At 37.7% G+C, this 17,867-nt stretch overlaps 1 protein-coding gene across 3 annotated transcripts in view; it reads left to right on the top strand.

The window, feature by feature from the left end:
* The window catches only part of FHIP1A (FHF complex subunit HOOK interacting protein 1A), an 83,134-nt gene that overhangs the window by 17,708 nt on the left and 47,559 nt on the right, over positions 1 to 17,867 (top strand). For 2 of the 3 annotated variants that reach the window (XM_057376358.1, XM_057376375.1), the window contains one exon: positions 14,012 to 14,066. The exons of the other annotated variant lie outside the window; for it this stretch is intronic. The gene's annotated coding sequence lies outside the window, so the exon portion shown is untranslated. The remainder of the gene's footprint in view (positions 1 to 14,011; positions 14,067 to 17,867) is intronic. 3 annotated transcript variants of the gene reach the window in all.

Raw genomic sequence — 17,867 nt, 5'->3', positions numbered from 1 at the left:
AAAAAACTGGAAGAATTAGGAAGACTGAGATTTATGGGGAGTGCATTTGATCTTAGGAGGAAGCCAGTAAAAACTTGGTTACTGACAGTTATCTGAAATTAATATTATAGAAGATCCTGTTTTATTCATGTAGGTCATTTTTAAACTGCCTTGAGTTTTACAAAATGTTAATGGAAAACAGCTATTGCATGATTTTMCTTTCATAGGATTCCTTGGGCCAATTGCAGGCTACTTCACATGGCCTTCTTGAGGAATCAATGATATTCTATAAATAATTCAAATGGTTCCTATTTCTAATCTTTCGTCACCATATACTAGCATACAAATTTGCTCTCCCTGTGATGCTGAGGAAGAGGTCTGTAAAGGACACATCCACCTGGCAGTTCACRGAATATAAAGATGTATACATTTCTTTCATAATGCATAAGATGTTTTTTCTTTCTCAGCCCAAGATAAACAAGGAAAAAACTTGTATATGTATCACAAAATTTGAGCTATTCATTGTAGTTTCAGGGTATGTTGTAAAGAATGTTTTGTCCAACCATCTTGATTTACTTGTCATTGCTTGTATCTTGAGTTTAATTAGGTAAGTGCTTATTTTGCCCTGAAGAACAAAGCACAGTGCAGGGAAGTTAACCATGTGTAATGGTAGATGGAGGCCACTGGCATGAGGAAATAGAAAAGTATGACTGGTTTTCTGATTATAGTGACAACTGTTTGTCTTAACTTTGGTCTCACGGAAATAAACACGATAAGTAGGTATTGTTCCAAAATTGGCTACGCCTTAGTACTAAATCAGTGTCAATTGTCCTTGGTAGCAGCTCTGTAAAATTTAAGGGAATTTGTAACCATTCTGAATAAAGGAGATTTGGCTAATGTGATGTTAGAAATTCAGAGACTTTATGACTGACACAAACCACCAAAAAGCAAACCCAGAAAAAAGTGATTATGTTTTTCGTAGTAAAACTGATTATTATCAACATAGTGGTTTTACGTTTAATTTGGAGGAAAAGCCCACCATTGTGATATCAGCTAACTTAGAAGGAAAAAGTCAGGTTAATACAAAATAGGATTGTAGAACAAAATCTCAAAGGATCACATTCTCAAATCACAAAGGCTTGTTTTCCTATACATCATTGTTCTTTACATCCCAATATTTTTTAAAATGAAGGTTTTCAGGTAAAGCCAGTGTGGATTAGTTGAATTGTTTTAAAGTATACACTATTATTTCAAAAGATAAACTTGGAATAAATGAAAGAAGAATAAGATAATCTATTAATATAATATAGGCCTGCAAGAACAGTTTGAATTGGAAATCTGCATGTTCATTAGATTTTTATTTTGGTTTTGCAGTGCTAGAATCTGCTGGGTTGAACAGAAACATATCATAGAAGCCTCTCTATAGCTGCTGTCAGACAAGCTTCTTGTTCATCAGACAAGCAATGGAGATCCTCCAGATCTTGTACAACAAGATGTACTTGTTGTATATGGAGCAGTGGGGATCATTAAGGGTTTGAAGCTGAGGTATCCTCACAGTAGGAGTTGATGGGAGAGCAGGAGGCRGGAGAATATGTGCATAGTCCAAGCATTTGGCAGTGTCCCTGGCCGTATGCAGTTCATAGTCTTACTTAGTAGCCTTTCCATTCTATAAATTCGGTGCATTTTGTCTTTTTATTTCAAAATTGTTTTAAAAATCATCAGTGCTTTTGGTAACTCTTAGGACCTGTAACAATGAGTTCCATAATTTGTCACAAATTATCACTTGTGCAGGAACAGAGATGGGAAGAAGAGTTATGCAAAGGGACAGGAATGTGAGATCCAAGTTCCAGGTGTCTAAATTGTGTATCACATACTAATTTTAATTTTTTTAAGGACACTGTCTTTGTGTCATGTGTCACACTGTCTTTGTGTCATGTGTCACACTGTATGTTTCAGAGCCATGAAGGTATATTGTCATTCAGCTTCCTGGATTCACGGGAATTTTTAAAAACTCTGGTTTGCTACAAATAGAATTGGATTAATGAAAAAGTAATCTGTCACCTCCTGCAAGTGTAGTGTGGGGCATTTTAAAGCAGTGTTTGTAGCCTTTGTTTCATATTCAGTTCARTGTTGTAAAATGTACATGGAATATATCTGTTGTAAGTATTTTTAAACAAGGATTTATACACTGTAAGTATAGCATTATTGAAAAACAATTTTGGAAGAACCTTTTTGCTACCCAGATTAGATTAATGAGATTTTCTGGCACTGCTTGAGGTTTAAAGGGAAGAAATTGGCTGGGAGTAAAGTAATTGATTCCATTGCCATATGCATGTCAAGTTTGCAGAATGCAAGCTAAGCAAAATACTTGTTTCATCCTACTTTGTGGTTCTGTTAACTMAAATAAGCTGTAGCTTATCTTAACCAACAAAAGTTGGAAGTGATTATTTAAATATAATGCATTCCTGAAGGGCATTACTTACTGAAGCTAGCCTGTAGTTTGCAATATGATTTATTGTAGTATTCTTTTAATGTCCATTCAATTAGAAAACTTCGGCTTTCTTCCAGTAAAGTGCTACAACRCATTTTATACACAGGCTGTTCTGTTGTAGGCTGTTTCTGTGTATTGCAAAGGCATGCAACTGACTATCAGTCTCATTTGAAGATTTTTTTTTAGAGCTTGGACAGAAACTGCCTTATGAAACATGTGGATTTTTTGTCTCTCTCCTGGTRGGAACATAATATTCAAGAGGAAGGGAAAATCTCTCATTGTATTCTAGGTGTGGCACAGAGTCAATGTCTTTGCTTGAGTCTTTTGTTAAGGGGAAGTCTTTGGTGACTACCATGCCGCAGAAGGAGGCCAATCTGAAATGATACATTGAAACTTTGATCAAAAGTCCCCATTCTTATAGATAAAATTCCTGCAAGTTACCTTGATTGGCACTACTTTGGGATTCAYTTTACCAGCATCAATGTTCTGTTTCAATGAAGAGCATTTGATATTAGTCAGTTTAATCATTATATCAATTAAAATCTCAGTGTTTTCTGAAGCAATTTGGGATTCCTCAGATATAGACAGGGATAATAGAAACTAACTTGGTCTGATTGCCACTTAATACCGATTTTCTTCCAGTGCATTTCTTTCAATTTATAGCTGTAGTTCACACTTAATGGTTACCCAGTTATACTGAGAAGACATGTAACATCRTTTAAAAAAACCCTACCCCACAACTCTCTCTCAGGATGTAGACATTTGATCAGTTTTGCTGATTTTTTTTAATGTCCTAGGGAGTTTGCTTGAGTTGAGAGTTTGTTCTCTCTGYGTGTTGAAATTATATTGCTGATATGTAAAATGTTGTGGATTCTCAAGTGACCTCAAGTAAAATACACTTTCTGCACACCAGCAGCAGAGTGCTACTGTTGTAGGATGTGCTGGAGAGGGGAAYCTTCATTTCAGCCTCATGATAAAATTGTTCATGTACACCCTTGAGCAACCATTTACAAGTGAAAAAATGYATCTTTTGAAGAGGCTTTAGTAAAGAAGTTTTTACAGTGAATTCAGTAACTTTAACATTTAAGTTGCAGTACAGTCATTAAAGACCTGATTACTCATCTTCTAGATTAAAAAACAGTCTCAAAACACTGACAATAATCTCATTCTATGGGTGATTCTAGTAAGTAGACTGCTGGGCAGAAAGTGTGTGGACTAATAGTTCACTTCTTTGGAAATGTCATAGAATCTTCAGTGAATGTAAGAGAACATTAAAAAGCTGGAGCCTCATCAATTTCTGAAGGATTATAAATTATGATAACAGATGAGGGGGACTTGATAGCCAAGAAAATCTTTCAGTTCCAAGTCCTAATGAAGGTCATGACACAGGGAAAATCTTTCAAAAGCCGAAGTAATTGAAGTATTTCTCTTCTGAAAACCACTTAAAAACTTTAGCACAACTTTTTGCTATTTATGAATGGCAAGACAGAAACTTTATTTTGCTGTGATTAAGGAAGTAATGGTAGGTGTCATCTCAGGAGCAAGTCAGAAAAGTATTATGCCTTAGAGGAACAGCTTACTTTCCTGCTTCTCTCTTTATTTTAAGGCTATCAGTCTGTTTTCCGTTTCAAAACCGTGTCAGCTGTACACGAAATGCATTTTAAGGTGGGAACTAGTCTGTTAACTGGTGCCATAGTAAATGCCTTTTAGAAYTGGTTCCCTACGTGCCAAGGATCTTTGAGGGTGGGATAGAATAGATGAGAAATTGCTGTCTCCATGGTTATTTTTCTTTGTGGACAAGTAGGGARAGGCACAATCCTACTTTTAACTGCTGGGGTGGGTGAGATGCAAGAAGATCTGCTGGCCTCCAAGTGTCATGTTTAGCTTGGAATTGGCTAAATGCAGAGTTGAAGGTTTAATTTTGGAGAAATAGGACAGCAATCTTTGAGAAAMCAGAATTCTTCCAATTCCAGAAAAAAGGATGTGAAAACTTTTCTTTAGGAAGACTAGGAAGTTTTTTAAAAATTTATTTGCAAAAAGAGATTAATSTCTGGGTATGCTTTCTGTAGTGGTCATGTTCAGTGTACCTGATGAATTTTAGTCCAGTTCTGCAGGTGTTTTCATATGTTTTCTTGTATCTCCTTATCCATTTGTGTCTGTTACCAGAAGTACAGTGGCTGCTAGGCCAGACGATATTGCTCTCGCATTGTCAGTTCAGAATTAGATAAGGCCTGGAATCAGGTGTTTCTGGTGACATTTTGAACATGTTTGCTGCTAGTAAGCTTGAATTATTTTAACATYATTGCAGAAGAACTAACATAGTTTTAATTACTGCCTCTAAATCTTCAGAATATGTCTTGCTGACTCTAAATAGGCAGTTATGGTAATAAAAATCAGGGAATAATTCTAGGAGCAGCAGARCTGATGGAGTCCCTGTCCAAAGGTGGAAGCTACACAGCCTCCCCTAGCCTCTGTTTCCAGTTTGCAGTGACATGAGCTTACTCCTTTTCTGTTTGACTCTTACTGGAGCTGTTGCTGAACTGACTTGCTTGTGAACTGAGGAAGTACAGTGTAATTGTGCCAAAGATGTCAGACACGGGATAGGACCTTGTTCTTGTGGGAGCCATGMACTGTTCTCCTGCTTCACCTCATCTTTTGGAGACACACTTTTAGTGAAAAACCTATCAGGGATTCTCTAGATAACTGTTTCATCCTGGAAGGATACAACTGAAACTAAGATGAATTGCTAATCTCTCGGTATTAAAATTCATAGCCTAGAAAGCTTTGTTGCCTCTCAAAGTTTAAGACCATGCAACTCGATTCTGTTTTCCTTTCATTGGTGTAGATCTACCTTCATTTCACTGAAAGTCAGCCTAGCTGGAAAGAAAAATTCAGTCTATTTAGTGAGACGGATTTGAAGAAATCCAGAGAGACAAACTAAGATGAATGAGCACGTGGGAAGCAAGTACAGTCAAAGTGAATAATATGCTGCATTTTGAGAAATACAGACAAGTGGGAGGGTTACACAGTGTAAGCCAATTGCCTAGAGCTGGGTGTCCAACAGGAGTTAATTTGGGAGATGAAGATATTGTCCCATTGCATTGCTTTCTTAAAAGAAATGAGGAAAAACTGGTCTGGCACTTGTAAAAGGTGAGGCAGCAGCTGAATCAGTATCATGAATGATCCTGTTCAGAACTTGTGGCTTTTCCTGAAACTGAGGGGAGTATGGAGGGGGAACAAAACAAAAAATCCTCAACCAAACACTAAAACACCACCTCAGATGAAACAAAAAACAAAACCAAACCAAAACCAACAAAGAGCAGAGTTATTTATTTTCTTTTATGAATGCTTTGGTGTTTTCTATTATTATGGAATTTGTTTTTAGCGTTTGCATTATTATCTTACAAATATACACTCCAGAAAAACATCTGAACTGGTATAGAGCAGTRTATCTTACATCTGTGTCTCCTAAAATGTGATCAGTGTGTACGTTTTCCATCTCATAGACTGCTTAAGCAAGTATCAATTRTAGGCTGAAGCATTAAGAAGTTTTTAAAGACGTCTTTGGTGTGAGTCAGGAGAGCAGTGGTCATGTAAATACGCATCTGTTGTGGTTAAGTACTTTTGTTGCCACAAGTTGATTCTGTATCCTTTCCTGACCCTGACTCCTGCACAGTTAATTGCACGAGGGTGKTCACAGAAAAGGAATCTGTCCCCAGAGATCTGCTGTGTGTCTGTGGAATATATGCAATTATTTTCTTGCTCATGCACTTGTGTTTATACTCAAAGTRCCCTTTAAGCTGCTTGTATTTCTAAGCRTCACTATTTTTCATCTATCAYCATTCTGTTTCCATTMATCTATCACCATTCTATTTCCATTCACTTATCACCATTTATMTTTGTGATCCATGGCATGGATATATGACAAAAAGATTGAAAGTGTGTCTTGGGTTTATAGAAAGAAAAAATTATTTTTTCATTTTGATAAAAGTACCACTGACTTACTATGCTTATACTAGTATCTCTGTATATTTMAATTTTTATTTTGGTTTCTTGCTTATTAGTTTTGGTGAGAATCACTCACATCTCATCCCATCTGTATCTGGTATTCAAGGACTTATGCACCTTTCATTAAACTGCATACATGATTTTGACTTGCGGATGATAGAAAATGAAAGGTGAAATGAAATGGCTACAGAGTTTTTAGAACTGAATAATTCCCCAGCCAAGTTATGCAGTTACTTGAAGTGAAAAATTAACAACCTACTGTGCTTGGCATTTTAATAATGCATAGTAAGCTGGTCCCATGTCTGGGGGTTTGGTTGGTTTATTTGCTTTTCATTCTGTGGGGGATTTGTTGGGTTTTTTTTTTAATGTTTTGGTACATAAAGACTCAAGGACACTTATGGCATAAGGTTTATTTAATGCATATATAATACTTTGATTTTTTTAATACATGTCTGCATCTCAAACTGTASTTTTCTTGTTCAAGGTGTAGATATTCAGGACTTGATATGCTTTAGGTATGGCACTTGTGGGGTTTGAAGATTAATTTAGAAATACCTGTTCAGTAAATCTGCCTCTGTATTAAGTACACAGCAGCTCAACTCCTGACAGCAATGTGTATTGGCTTGGATATGTATTGCTTGTATGTGCAGGGTAGTGGTAGGGGTTTGAACACTGCTGTACCGTATGGAAGAGGCTGATTAGTGTTTTAATCATGTAAATCATATAAATCTATCTTTTGGTTTCTATTTTTGTTTTTCTTTACTTCTTCCCATCACTTTTCCCTGGGGGGGCGGGCAGGGGGAGGAAAGTTGGTTTTGTTTTCTTCATTAATCCTGTTTGGTGAGTCTGGGTGGGAAGTTTCTGTCAGAGGACATGGCAATGATACTTCCTCATTGTGGAGGCCAGAGGGAAAGGGAAGGGTACATAGTTCATTGCACTAGGGAATCGTTTGAGTTGTTGTGGTATGCAAAGTGAGAAAATACTGTATTCCTTTTAAAGTCCTGAGCTTGAGGCAGTAATACTGAGCTTTGCTCTACCTCTTCAGTCTCCCTGCTGTGTGTAAAGGCAGTCACCAGGGTGAGAGAGGCAACTGGCTGAGCTRATCCTGACAAGGCTTTCCTTTCCCATCCTGGCTGAGAAGGAGAATGTGGAAGTAGGTTTTTTTGGGTTTCTGGTAAAATTAAAGGCAGGTCTCAARTCCYCAGCTACAGCTAGAGGGTCTTTGCYGTGGTTGTTTTCTGTGGATTTTGATGAGTCATTTGAACATATAATATATTCTTGCAAGTTGTATTTACCCAGATACTGTAACACCTTGAAAGCAAACAAAACCTCGGTGTCAGCTCTTAACTCTGATTTGTATGAACTTACTTAGTTCTTTGATAAAGTGCTCTGCAGATCTAGGATTTTCGTACTGTGCTGGTTTGGGCTCAGGTAGAGTTAGTTTTCTTCACAGTGATGAGTATGAGGCTATGTTTTGGATTTGTGCTGAACACAGTGTTGATAATAGAGCTGTTTTTGTTATTGCTGACAGGACTTACACAGAGCCAGGGCCTTTTCTGCTTTTKGTAYTGCYGCACTATTGAGGAGACATAATCTAGCAACGTGCAGGAMCGTAGACTTGGTTTGTGAATGGTATCACATCTGATACATGAAGGACTCCTGTGGAGCTCCGTGGTTTGTATTGCTGCTACTTGAATATTCTGCATAAAACAGTTTGGATTCAGTGATAGCGATGCTGGTCCAAACCTAATGAAATTCAACCACTCTTTCTGTGGACTATTGTTTTTTGGGTTCAACTACTCACTGTAGGCTTGAAAACAAAACACAGGGTTTGTGTTTAGAATTAATTGTAGTTCATGTAGGAGGGCTGACTTTCCTAGTGCTCTCAGCTATAAGCTTGAAAGATATAAGTTGTGAGAGAAAATTCAACGTARGTGGATTTAAAGGTTAGTGTTTGGATACCTCTATTAATTGCTTAGTGTTTCTTATCTAGAATTGTCAAGGCTTATCTCACACACTTTAGCTGGGTGCTCAATTCTCATAGAATTATTTCAAGTATTAGTGCACATTTTAAATTATTCCAACAACCAAGCAGATATTACCCCTGGCTCCATTACAAATGTGCTTTAAGGTGCTGAATATTTGAAGGTGACTTCCTATTTCCAGCTTGCACTTCATCAGCAAGGTGATTTGTAACATGTAAATGTAATTGATAGCTCTGCCTGGAATCTGGAGGCTTTGCATAATTCTCTTCCTTACTGCTAATTAGTCCACTAGTCAGTTGCTTCTTATATGATCCTTTATATTTTGACAGTCCTAAAAGCAGTAGTCATCTTTCACAGACATTTCTCTAAAACCAGCAGACATTCTGTTAAACTCAAAATCTCAAGTAAAATACTAAGTTAAGACTRCAAACATGTTCACAACCTAATTACTTTTGGGAGATGACCTAACCTCTGTAAGCAGTAAACTTTTTTGTGCTCTTCACTACATTTGTGSTCTCCAGCACCAATATCAGAGGTGCCCTCGCTGGTCTGGCTGTTGGGTTCCATRAGGCTGCTTTCTAAAACTGCTTTGAAAGCCAGGTGCTGTTCTCYGTACTTTTCTGACAATTTATGTAGGATCAAGTCAATCTTGAACAATTCTTAATTAAAATAACTTGCTTAAGAAAAGCAGTCTTTTGTTATTTAGGCAGTATTCTCTCTGGAGAACAGTATGTTCCAAACAGTTTATTATTTTGAAAATTCTGTCTCTGAAGATCAAATTCTACATGAGTCTCTGTTACAGTAATCAATTGGTTTGAGATTGGATTTGATTATTGCTAGTACAAAAATGTCTTTAAGTAGGACTTTGTGGCATTTCATGCAAATGAATAATAAGAAGGGTATGTGCCAGACAATTTCATAAAAATGTAGTAGAAGAAATTTTTWAAAACTTTCTCTTGCATTGACACACTGTAAATTGAACCTATGAGAGAGAACAAAAATGAGACAGAACAAAAATTGGTTTGAGCCAGGCTAGGTTAATTTTGTGCTGTGCTTCTTAGATGGTTTCTTTTTTGAATTCAGAGAGTAATATGAAAAAAAAACCCCATGATATGTGTCCAACAAAAAAAGGGGCTATAGCTGATAAAAATTAGGAAGAAATCMATCTGGTTGCAAGAGTTAACCTGAGCTGTCCCTTTGTTTTTTCCACCTGTCATTGATTCTGCCATTGCATACGATGAAGGGAAGATATCCATAGTGCAGGAAATGCTTGAGGTTTCCAAAAGCTTTAACTCAGGATGAAGATAGAGGCTTACACAAACCACTCAGAYCCCTGCCATCATCTGCTGCTTGGAGGAAGTGGCAGATCATCATCCAGAGTATTGCACCTCTCTCCTCACTATAAATCTGTCCACTGTTGAAGAACAATCATGTTCTGAGAGTGTGTCATAGTTATTTCTATTTTCTATGCGCTAGCTCTTACAACCCCACAATKTACAGTAATGTTTTGGCAATATAAAATGCAAATTAAACAAGTTTAATGTCTATCCCAAAAATGTAGCTTGGGAGGTAACTCAAATCTCAGTTTCTTTTGGTCACAGTGGGTCAGCCTTATGTCCCGTAAGTGAGGTTATTGTTTGTGCTGCTTTGCACAGGGATGCAGATGTGAACATGTTTTTTAGATGAAGATTTTCAAGGCGTGTTCTTCTGCTACAGCTGGAGCTTCCCTCTATACCTCTCTGGTTTTTTTTCCCTCAATCCTGATGCTGTTGTTTTTTTCTAGCAATAAATATGGCTGTCTAGCATTCAGTTTTTCAGCACATACTCTGCTCTTAATGAATGTGATCATTTACACAGTGTCACTGTAGTATTGGCATGCTAAATAATTTAGTGAGCTGTGGCAGGTAGATARCTCTGTGGTGTCTATGTTACTATGGCAATACATTTGCTTAATGTAAATATTAGTCATTCTGACCATATGAATCTCAGCTTCTGACATTATTAGCTGTGTCTGGGAGGTGGGAGTCTGTGTATCTGAAAGAAAAGTTGTTCTGGCAATATTAATAGTTTAAAGATTACTTCCTTTTTCATAATTCCTTCTGCTCTGTGACCAAGCTACATAATCTATTGATTGTAATGAACAGAGCAGAACATTTCTCCCATTTCTTTATCATGGTTGTAATGCAGCTCTGTTATAAAGAAATACATAGCTGTATTCTGATCCTCTAAAAATTCAGCCAACTGAAATGATAGGAAATAGGATCTTGAAGTCCATCAACTTTGCTCCTGGTCACAGAGTCAAGTTTAAAAGCACAAGAAATAAAACCAAACTTGGAAGTTCCATGAATTGAAAAGGAAACTGTGTGAGAGGCTTTTCCATTCCCTTTAAGGGTGCCAGCAGGTGTAGAATTACTTAAGAAATACCAGATTTGTCAGAAAATTAATGCATAAATAATATGTTAATGAAGTTTGTTTCTTAAATGTTCATTTCGATTTTTCTTAATCCATTTTTATGAGCCATTTCCAGGGAAAAATTTCTGCAAAATCTTCTCTTTAATGCCAACTTATTCCTGATTGTACAAACTACTCTGCTATGATATGCCAGCACCTTTGAGGCAAGAAATAGAAGTGGAAAAAGAATTAGATCACAGTTGATAATCTGTGTAGAAGTTCAGTCACGTCAAACCATGAATACTGAATATACACTACTAGTATTTGTAACATTTTATGTACTTTYTGAAACCTTGATGTGTTAAACTGCTAAGCTTAAGATCAATTTTGAAAAGAAGATTTGTCTGGAAGATGCTGCCCTCTCCCTGTGTTCAGAATTCCCCCTCCCCCCCTTTCTGCCAAACATCTGTAATGCAGAAAAAGAAAGCATGGTAAGCAGTGAATGTTGTCTTTAATTATTTGTATGGTAAGTTATACTGGAAGTTTCTGTATGCTGCAGTCTRACATCAGTGCTCAGCATCTATCTGTGCTTGAACCATAATCTATAAAAGAAGGAAATTATTAAAAAAACAGTAGCCAAGCAAATATTTCTAATTCCTTTGAATTTCACAGAAGAAATTGCTGTACTTTTATAAATGTTCTTTACTTTTTCTACCTCTGAGATTATAGAACTTTTGCTGTCAGTGCTTGGGCRTAAGGGAAAGCTCCTTACTGGACAAGAATACAAACTAGGGTTGYTGGTTGCCTTTCCATGGCACTGATGCTCACAAGTGCTAGTCTGGAACTCRAGTTAACCTAGGAAAATTAATTATTTACCACATATCTTTTTCTGACAAGCTTGCCTGTGGGAATACTGTGCTGTTGGCTGTCTCTTCCTTAAAAATATAGTATGCTTTAGGTGTATCTGTTGATTGTAGATGCATTCAGAGTGCCTACTGAGTATTAGCGTACTTGAAATAGTAATTGGAGGAGCTTCTCTAATTATGCTTTTAGTAAACAAACCATGCTCATAAAATGACTTGGGAAAAGCCACATCCAGCACAACGTATTGGAGGAAAAGGACTGCAGAGATACTTTCTACTCTATGGGAAGAACCTGTGTAGAGAGAGTTGCTCCTGTGGAACCAAACTAACAGGATTTTCCCTTAGGGAAAGAGATTTGATGGTTCTGCTTTTCCAAAGTCTCAAATATCCATTTTCAAGACAGATTTCTGGGATGGATACTTTCAGCACTCAATAAACACTCTTTTCTGGATTTGGCTTCAGGGCCTGATGGTTTCCATAAAGACCCATGTGAAGAGCATGGCAGAGCTGGAAGAAGGGGACAGGGTGTGTGTTCCCTTGATGAACTCATGCTAAAGGGGTCAGGTGGAGGCTCAGCTGGTGTGGTGAGCTTGTGGTGCTAGAATAGACCACTGAAGTAGAGTGCTCTCTCTTTTTTTTTTTTTTTTCCTTTCCCAGCTGCAGCGCAGGTTTGGGGATGCCTGGGAGTACGCATGGCTTCCTACAATCTGAGATGCAGCGGAATGCTATGCAGCAAACCATATACCAAATCCTTTCTTTCTGATATCCACTGYATTTCTTTGCTCCTACTGCTGAAATAATGGCATGCCTGTATTTTAAAGCTTGGCTGAAGAAAGTGGAATGGATTGTGTTACAAGCTGAATGTTTAAATCGGGTGATAAATTGAAAGGAGCAAAAGTGTGTTCAAAAAAGCAGTTCCATTTAATGTTTCACACATGATTTGCTCAGCTAGTTTCTTTTACTATCATAGTGAAAGTGCCTTTTCACTTTTCCCCACAGAAGAAAAAAATCTAATTGTTCTGCAATGCCTTTTTTTTTTTACATGTGTAATGAATGTCTGCTTTTGAGTATTACCATACCAAATAAAAAGTGGTTTTTATCTGTAGGTTTTTCAGGCTTTTTGTTGTCATTCTTTATATTCTACTTTGAAAAGGTAATGATGCCTTCTCAGGCAGTCCTGTACCTGACTCCTCTAGTGAAAGGAGAGCTGGCACCAGTCTTGTGTTGGAATGGGGAGAACTCAAACAAATTATATATCTCAAACTTGTGCTGACTATAAATTGTTTTTGGACTGGCTCATGTGAGTCCTTACACTGGGTACTGTKGGTCCACTTAATTACCCCATCTCACCTTCTTTCCATTGCTGTCACAGGACAGATGCATTGTGGAGATTAAAGTGGAAAGAGTGTTATGGCCCTTGTCCTCTTATGTTATCCTTAAAAATGATCATCATCTATTTGAGTGCTTACATAGAAGTGGCATAAAAAGAAATAGGCTAATGTAAGGTGTGAAGTGTATTTCCAGTATMATTTTCAGTAAATGGTAGTGTTTTTATAGTTACATTTGTTGTTTTGACAGAAGATGGTGAAAAAGATGTCGAGAAAAACCCGACAGATATGGTTTCCAGGGTTTTGTTGTTAATTTTGTTGGTATCTCAGTGCTTTCATTTTCTGTTAGGAATTAGAGAGTATATGCGAAGTGTAATTTAATATCTTGTAGATACAAACATATTTGTCACTTAATCTTTACTGTTACTGCKCTAAGACAGACAGTGTTGAAATCGTAGTAATGAGCGATGCTTACCTTCCTGTTGTCTTGTTAGAAGAACATGGCTTCGGGTTCTCAGGAGGATCAGGAAGAAAGCACAGGAGACTCATTCTTTCTCACAACATGAGCTCAACAGGTGTTTATTTCCACGTGCAGAACACTTAGCTTCAGAGCTACAGTAATACTGAGGGATGTGATTGTAACATCCTGCTTGGTTATTATAGTTTAATGCCACTCAGCATTATAATTAGCTTTACTAGACATTARTAAGTGGGTTTAATATTCAAACCATGGTGTTGGAGTTAAGTGTGCCAATGAACCTTATCAGTGGAGCAAAATGTAAATTTTAACTCATTTATCTCATTAGTCTTTAATAAGGCTGTGCTTCCCAAATCATGGCTGAATCATCTGCTGATTATACCCTCTGATCTGCTAAGCAAAATAGCAATCTAATAATAGCCAWCATTGCATGAAATTCTCCTACTGGTGTTCTGAAACACTTCATGTATTTATTTTTTTTTATTTAGGGGGCCTTGATTGTGTCTTATCTCTTCTGCACAATGTGGAAATATAGAAATGAAGGTAAGATGAGAATTCATTACTTGTAGTCCCTGGGTTGGAAGTGTTTTGCCAAATAGGAGTTTGTGATGTGGGCTGTTAGTCTAAGTGCGTAGTCTGTAAGTCCAAGACTGTGGTACATAGGGATTCTGAGAGGTTTTGGGACAGGTAAACAGCCAGACTGTCAACTGAATGTTGACTGTCTGCTTTAATAATAATTAAAGCTCTTCAAAAGTCTGTGGCTCTTGTATTAAGGTTGAAACTGAGCTGAGTGGTTTGYCTCAGGCCTATGTAAAAAGGAAGAGAATTGGCTTGAGCTCTTGTATGCAGGCAGTTACCACTGTGTCTCATGATGATGATCATTAWGTGCCCTGCATGTAATTCTGCAAGTAAGAAGAAAATGAACAGATTTGGAATRTATCTTCTAGGAAGTCCAGTTATGATGCTTTTTCCCAGCAAGTTGCTCATACAGTGTTGTCTAAGTYTAAAGAAATGTATTCAGTTATTCTAGAAACTTTCAAGCTTTGAAGGTTTCCCAATATTGGTAAATKTTAAATTTCACTAACTGGGAATGAACAGGGTTGATTCTGGTCTGAGGCAACAAAAATCAATMATTCCACTTCTAAGCTCATTTGGTTCAGGTTTGCTTCCATGTGGCCTTTTATTTTGAAAAATTTATACTAGCCTTCTCAGAATGAATCTTTTATGTTTGCATCTCTTTCTAGAGCAACATTAAAGCAGTATTTCAGATACATATGGTCTGTCATGAGAGAATCTTTTTAAGTGGTTGCTAGTGGTGCAAGATGAATCTGTTTTCTTACCACRCTATGTTAAACTGATATTTAACCCCCTTTGTGGTGTGCTGAGGGATGTGAGATGGGACAGCTGCTAGAACTATGTTTTAATAGCAACAGCTTCTGCCCTCACAGATGCACAGAGCCTATTGACTGCTTTGGGGGGTAGGTGGACTACGCTCATAGTCATCGTTCACAGTACTGTATTGTATTTTCTGCATTGATCTTATTGATGGTAAAGTTGGTTGGTTGGTGACATTGTCACGGAGAAAACTCAGTTTATTCCCTATTTAGAGAAAACCACGGATTTGGCTCGCAGTCCTACTGAGTTAAAGGATGGAGTGGCATTGCCACAATCCCATCTGTATGCATGGAATCCAGCAGTTTTGAATTCTGACATGTTGGCAGCTTTGGGGACTGATTCCTTCCAATTAGGCTGAGTGTTGTGGTATCCATAATTGCAGCTGTATGTGCCTTGGGTACTGGCACTCCTGAAGGGAGGTGTTGACACGATTGTGGAATAGCTTGGATTGGAAGGAAYCTGAAAGATTATCTAGTTTCAGTCCTTTCTCCATGGGCAGGAATAACTTTTACTGGACAAGGTTGCTCAGGGCCCCATCTAACTTGGCCTTCAATATTGCCCGGGAGTGGGCGTCCACAGCTTCTCTGGGCAACCTGTTCCACTGTCTCACCATCCTCTYGAGTAAAGTCACCTAATCTAAACCTTTCCTTTTGTAGTTTAAAAACATTCCCCCATGTCCTATCACTGCCCATGTAAAAATTTCTCTCCTTTTTGTAAGCCCCTTTGGAAGGCTGCAGTGTCTCCCTGGAGTCTTCTCCACACTGAACAACCCCAGCTCTCTCAGCCTGTCTTTGTAGGAGAGATTTTCCAGCCTTCAGGTCATCTTTGTGGCCCTCCTCTGGAYCTGCCCTAAGAGATTCTTGTCTTTCTTGTGCCAAGGACTGCCCACCTAAATGCAGTGTTCCAGACGCAGTCACTAGGGCAAGGTTTTCTTCTATCCTTCATTAATTTGTCATTGGTCATATATATTTGGTTTTGTTCAGTCTTACTAATAACACCACTTATTTTCAGCTAGGTTTTTTTTTTATTTTTCAGCTAGCACAGATACTTGGTTGTATGCAAATGCTTCATAAAATCATTGAGGAGCCTCCTGAGACATTCTGTGGCTCTCAGGACTGAGGGTAGTATCCTTCAGAGCAGAGTCTGCTTGAGAACAGCAGGGATGTCTGAACTGCCTAACAGAAGAACATGTATTCTGAAACAGCAGTTTCTGCTTTATTATTGCAGTGGCTGTGGCATGAATTACTGTGCAAGTTTAATGTTATCTGTGAGGCGAGATGACGATAAAACAGAATGGAGATGGCAKTATATGTGGGGACAGTAAAAATACTGCAAGTTTTGTTTCAGCAGAGGGATAGCTGGTGAATGATGTGAGCGTTTTGCATATTCTGAATTATTTCAATAACTGATGAATCAAAACAAAAAAATTGGTTTGACATATGCTTTCTACAATTCAGAGGTTGGAAAAATAATCCTTAATTTATAATTCAGTGTCAAGAACCATGTCATCAGGAACAAAGTTGGAGGTCTTATTTCCAAATGTGCTGTGGTTACGGCTGACAGCTGTTCAAAGCTTGTGCATATACTTTCCTATGCCTCTTTGAACTGCTTTGGTCTTCAGCTTGTGCTTCTCATGTGTAGCTCTCTGAGGACTGGTGTGTCAAATCCGACTGTGAGATACTGCAGCTTCTGCAGCTCTTGACAGCCTTACAGGGAGGGACGGGAGGGGAGGTGAGAAGCAGCAGAGTTCACAAAGACATACACAGACACTCCTCATTTTCTGATCTGTGCAGGCAGGAATGAWCAACCTGTTGATGGGTAGAACCTGTGCTTTCCCACGCCTGTGGAAGCCTCCTTAGGTGTTACAAAATTAGATGGGAGAGGCTGTGGTTTGACTTTTGGTTATGCCGAGAAGCATTCCTGCCAGGGCTGACATCSAACTCTCTTATTTACTAGGCTTTCAGTGTTGGTCATTCCAAATCTAAAAAAGTTTAAAGAGTGATTYGATTTTATTTTTACTTTAATCTGATATTTGCTCCAACTTTAAGTAGATATATTTGTATGGCTGTGTGTTTTTCAGAGCAATCCCTTTATAAGATGAATAGTCTTAATTTGCAATTTATTAGGTTATTTGACTTATTTTACTCTCCAGGATATGACAGCTGCTAGTTTATCTGCATTCCTTCCTGGATTAGAAAGGCACCTGTATTTCTGTTCATGTTTTCTCACAGGTTCAAAGGCAAGACTGAAAAAAAATGGTACATAATTGTTATCAAAGTGTCGGGTTACCTGGATTTTTTTTTTTTTCTTTTTAATCGTTCCTCTGATTGTTTATCAGTTTATTTTCTTTGCATCCTGGCAACATGTGTCAGACAGGTGTTGTGTAGACTATATATGTTTCTTTTTTTGCTAATGCAAAATGTTTCATTATCCAGGGACAGGCATTCACAGGAATGGGAGWTGCCGTAATGATATTCACTTTCCCGTTGCAGAAGACTAGGTGGTGTAATAGTGTAAAATATTTTCATAGTAGAGTAGTGTTATGCTGTGAGATTAGAGATGAAGAATTAATTTTTACTCTGCATAATGGGCAGCTTAACACTGTTTACATGACACAAATAATTTTATTCCTAGGAAAGCTGGAGAAGCTTCAAGGGAATAACATCTACCACCTGCATAAAATGCAATGTARCTAAATAGAAATGGAAATATAAATAACATGTAGATTTTTCTTTGATCTGGCTTTTTATGCACTGAACATCATAAAATGCCACACTTCATTTTGGATTTTCTTGTTTACTACCATATRTATTAAAAGCAAAAAAATTAACCTAGATATAGAAAGCCATAGTCTGCCAAAGTCCACCCAACATGCAAAACTGCTAATATTTTTAATGACAAGTGTCACTGCAGTCAGAGAGGTTGTTTTTCATGGAACTGTGCTYACAG

The sequence above is a fragment of the Malurus melanocephalus genome, unplaced genomic scaffold, assembly GCF_030028575.1.
Source record: "Malurus melanocephalus ecotype Western Australia unplaced genomic scaffold, MMel_1.1 scaffold_9, whole genome shotgun sequence".
Classification (NCBI taxonomy): Eukaryota; Metazoa; Chordata; class Aves; order Passeriformes; family Maluridae; genus Malurus; species Malurus melanocephalus.
Note: the sequence above shows the minus strand (reverse complement) of the source record. Positions and strands in the feature narration are given on the sequence as shown.